General features: G+C 44.1%; 1 protein-coding gene across 2 annotated transcripts in view; it reads right to left on the bottom strand.

The window, feature by feature from the left end:
• Window positions 1–3,996: 3,996 nt before the first annotated feature.
• Window positions 3,997–4,897, bottom strand: part of LOC139531548 (zinc finger homeobox protein 4-like) — a 165,503-nt gene continuing 164,602 nt past the window's right edge. For both annotated transcript variants that reach the window (XM_071328080.1, XM_071328081.1), the window contains exon 12: window positions 3,997–4,897. This exon is cut by the window's right edge and continues 3,551 nt beyond it. The gene's annotated coding sequence lies outside the window, so the exon portion shown is untranslated.

The following is a 4,897-nucleotide window of genomic DNA, read 5'->3' as shown; positions in this document are numbered from 1 at the left end:
GGCATTGAGAATACACCACATCTGTCATTGGCTTCATCAATAAGTTCATCGATGACGTCGTCCCCACAGTGACCGTACGTACATAGCCCAACCAGAAGCCATGGATTACAGGCAGCATCAGCACTGAGCTAAAGGCTAGAGCTGCCGCTTTCAAAGAGCAGGACTCTAACCCAGAAGCTTATAAGAAATCCCCCTATGCCCTCTGACGAACCATCAAACAGGCAAAGCCTCAATACAGGACTAAGATTGAGTCATACTACACCGGCTCTGACGCTCGTCGGATGTGGCAGGGCTTGCAAACCATTACAGACTACAAAGGGAAGCACAGCCGAGAGCTGCCCAGTGAAATGAGCCTACCAGATGAGCTAAAGTACTTCTGAGCTCGCTTCAAATAACACTGAGGCAAATAACACTGAAACATGCATGAGAGCACCAGCTGTGCTGGAAGACTGTGTGATCACGCTCTCTGCAGCCGATGTGAGTAAGACATTTAGACAGGTCAAAATTCACAAGGCAGCAGGTGCCAGACAGATTACCAGGACATGTACTGCGAGCATGCGCTGACCAACTAGCAACTGTCTTCACTGACATTTTCAACCTCTCCCTGTCCGAGTCTGTAATACCAACATGTTTTAAGCAGACCACCATAGTGCCTGTGCCCAAGAACACTAAGGTAACCTGCCTAAATGACTACCGACCTGTAGCACTCAAGTCCGTAGCCATGAAGTGCTTTGAAAGGCTGGTCATGGCTCACATCAACACCATCATCCCATAAACTCTAGACCCACTCAAATTTGCATACCGCCCCAACAGATCCACAGATGATGCAATCTCTATTGCACTCCACACTGCCCTTTCCCACCTGACAAAAGGAACACCTATGTGAGAACGCTATTCATTGACTACAGCTCAGCGTTCAAAAGCATAGTGCCCTCAAAGCTCATCAATAAGCTAAGGACCCTGGGACTAATCACCTCCCTCTGCAACTGGATCCTGGACTTCCTGACAGGCTACCCCCAGGAGGTAAGTGTAGGTAACAACACATCCGACACGCTGATCCTCAACACAGGGGCCCCTCAGGGGTGCGTGCTCAGCCCCCTCCCGTACTCCCTGTTCACTCATTACTGCACGGCCAGGCACGACTCCAACACCATCATTAAATTTGCCGATGACACAACAGTGGTAGGCCTGATCACCGACAAAAACAAGACGGCCTATAGGAAAGAGGTCAGAGACCTGACCGTGTGGTGCCAGGACAACAACCTCTCCCTCAACGTGAGCAAGACAAAGAAGTTGATTGTAGACTACAGGAAGAAGTGGACCGAGCATGCCCCCATTCTCATCGACGGGGCTGCATTTAAGCAGGTTGAGAGCTTCAAGTTCCTTGTTGTCCACATCACTAACAAATTAGCAAAGTCCAAGCACACCAAGACACGACAAAACCTATTCCCTCTAAGGAGACTGGGCATGGGTCCTCAAAAGGATCTACAGCTGCACTATCAAGAGCATCCTGACTGGTTGCATCACTGCCTGGTATGGCTACTGCTCGGCCTCCGACCGCAAGGCACAACAGAGGGTAGTGTGAACGGCCCAGTACATCACTGGGGCCAAGCTTCTTGCCATCCAGGACGTCTATACCAGGCGGTGTCAGAGGAAGGACCTACAAATTGTTAAAGACTCCAGCCATCCTAGTCATTGACTGTTCTCTCTGCTACCGCCAAGTCTAGGTCCAAAGAGGCTTCTAAACAGCTTTTACCCCAAAGCCATAAGACTACTGAACATCTAGTCAAATGGCTACCCAGACTATTTGCATTGCCCCCACTCCCCACACCACTGCCAGAGCGGTTGAATTGTTGTGAAGAAGGCTTCAGGGCGCCCAAGAAAGTCCAGCAAACGCAAGGACCGTCTCCTAAAGTTGATTCAGCTGCAGGATCGGGGCACCACCAGTACAGAGCTTGCTCAGGAATGGCAGCAGGCAAGTGTGAGTGCATCTGCACGCACAGTGAGGCAAAGTCTTTTGGAGGATGGCCTGGTGTCACGAAGGGCAGCAAAGAAGCCAATTCTCTCCAGGAAAAACATCAGGGACAGACTGATATTGTGCAAAAAGTACAGGGATTGGACTGCTGAGGACTGGGGTAAAGTCATTTTCTCTGATTAATCCCCTTTCCGATTGTTTGGGGCATCCGGAAAAAAGCTTGTCCGGAGAAGACAAGGTGAGCGCTACCATCAGTCCGGTGTCATGCCAACAGTAAAGCATCCTGAGACCATTCATGTGTGGGGTTGCTTCTCAGCCAAGGGAGTGGGCTCACTCACACATCCTCCGAGAACAACTTCTCCCAACCATCCAGGAACAGTTTGGTTGACGAACAATGCCTTTTCCAGCATGATAGAGCACCTTGCCATAAGGCAAAAGTGATAACTAAGTGGCTCGGGGATCAAAACATCAATATTTTGGGTACATGGCCAGGAAACTCCCCAGACCTTAATCCCATTGAGAACTTGTGGTCAATCCTCAAGAGGCGGGTGGACAAACAAAAACCCACAAATTCTGACAAACTCCAAGCATTGATTATGCAAGAATGGGCTGCCATCAGTCAGGATGTGTCTAGAAGTTAATTGACAGCATGCCAGGGCAGATTGCAGAGGTCCTGAAAAAGAAGGGTCAACACTGCAAATATTGACTCTTTGCATCAACTTCATATAATTGTCAATAAAAGCCTTAAACACTTATGAAATGCTTGTAATTATACTTCAGTATTCCATAGTAACATCTGACAAAAATATCTAAAGACACTGAAGCAGCAAACTTTGTGAAAATTTATATTTGTGTCATTCTCAAAACTTTTGGCCACGACTGTACATACTACCTCAACTAACCGGTAAGTAAGTAAGTAAGTAAGTAAGCGTTTCACTGTAAGGTGAACATCTGTTGTATATGACGCATGTGAGAAATAAAGTTTGATTTGATTTGAAATGAGTCATTGTTTCTGTTCTCCCTCGTCCTTCAGAAAGCCCAATACTGGTGCTGATGATCTGGCAATGGATGTGAATGGATTTTCAGCCCTCCGTCATTAAATTCCCATGGTTACAATACTGATTCCTGTATTTAGTGTGTGTGTGTGTGTGTGTGTGTGTGTGTGTGTGTGTGTGTGTGTGTGTGTGTGTGTGTGTGTGTGTGTGTGTGTGTGTGTGTTGTGTGTGTGTGTGTGGTGTGTGTGTGTGTGTGTGTGTGGTGTGTGTGTAGCATTTAGTGAGGGTGAAGCCTGGGCTGTTTTCAATCTTTCAGTCTAATTAAACTAGGCACGTGGGGAGATGGATGCATCACCCCTGTCTAATCCATGTCTCTCCCAAACATTGCATTATCCCGGGGGAAATCCATTTTCTGCAGCCTATTCTAAGTCAGATGTCTCTCTCTCTCTATCTCTCTCTCATTAGTCTCAACTACTACTACCGGGACATCAACATCTGGAGCTAATGACAATACCAGCTGGAATTCCCTCCAGATTAGCCTTCAGACGATAATTTAGCAATCTGGTTAAATCCAGATTACAACAGAATGAAATGTCAGATAGCAATGGTCTCCTTCTGAAAGTAATGCAAGTTTATGCAGGATCAGGGAGATAAAAACGTGACTAAAACCGATTGTAGAGAGATTAGTCAACAGTTGTAGTGCAGCAATGGCAAAATGTAGCAGTGCCTCAATGACCAACATGTAAGCAAAGCTGCTACCTAGGGAAGATGTTGAGAATGCTGTAAGAATACGCACAGTGAAATGAATGTTGTGCTAATAAGTAGAAATCAACATACATTATTCAATAATTCTGTAAAACTAAAAAAGTAACTGCATTCCCGAATCAATATACTTTACATGAAATAGGTGTATGACGTAGGCCATTTATGATAACATGGCCTTCTGATCATGTTTCCGTAAGGTGAAGCAGATTCAAAACATTAGTGATGCCAAACTAATAAAATACTTTTGATGATGGACAAAACTGGTTTGCAGATACAGTTTTTAATGTATCACAACAATGAGCAACAAACATACTGATGAACTATTTCCAGAAGTTGTTCAAATACCATCTACAATAAACGTCATTTCAACTATGACAACAGGTCTGTGACAAAAAAAAATTAAAACAAATGTTTCAAAACCATGTTATTACCGTGTGACGGTACAGTTGAGACCTCAAACATTACAGTAACAAAAACTAATGAGACTACTCTCTATATATAAAACATCAATAACATTTTTGGTTTAGTTTATTTAAAGTTTTAGCCATAGGAGCTTCTTCTTAGTGAACCCTCAGGATGCATTTCCTATGTAACCAGGACTTAGAATACATATTGTGTAGGATATGATTGCGTCGTGAAAATCCCTTTTGACATCCAGAAGAAAACAATCCCAATATCAACCTTTTGAAGGCTGTCCTCTCTTTAGCGTGACACAATCCATCCTAAAAAAAAACTTTTTTTTTTATTCTTTCTTTCTTTTGGCTGCTGTGCAGTTGTAACATTTATGTACAGTTCGTTACGTTATTGGACCATCCTTTTGGTTGTTGGTTTGTTAGCTTCTACCTGTCCTTTAGTGTGGAAAGCATTGTGTTTGCTGCTAACATCTTAGCACATGATGCTAGCTGACAGTTCAGTCTGGCAATGCTTTAGCCACATTGAGGGGAAAGGCAAGAAGACAGGTTGGGAAAGCTTTTGGGATCAGGACAGACGTTGGTGTTTGTACAATGGCAGGATTGCACCTATAGGGAGCCCAGGACATCTCTTATTAAACAACATTGTAAAAGTGTCTTCAGGATCAAAGTAAATGTTAAAATACTAAAAATCCAAATAAGATACATTTATGTTTCACACAAAAAAAGATAATTAGAAACTGTGACATTTT

The sequence above is a fragment of the Salvelinus alpinus genome, chromosome 10 (assembly GCF_045679555.1).
Source record: "Salvelinus alpinus chromosome 10, SLU_Salpinus.1, whole genome shotgun sequence".
Classification (NCBI taxonomy): Eukaryota; Metazoa; Chordata; class Actinopteri; order Salmoniformes; family Salmonidae; genus Salvelinus; species Salvelinus alpinus.
Note: the sequence above shows the minus strand (reverse complement) of the source record. Positions and strands in the feature narration are given on the sequence as shown.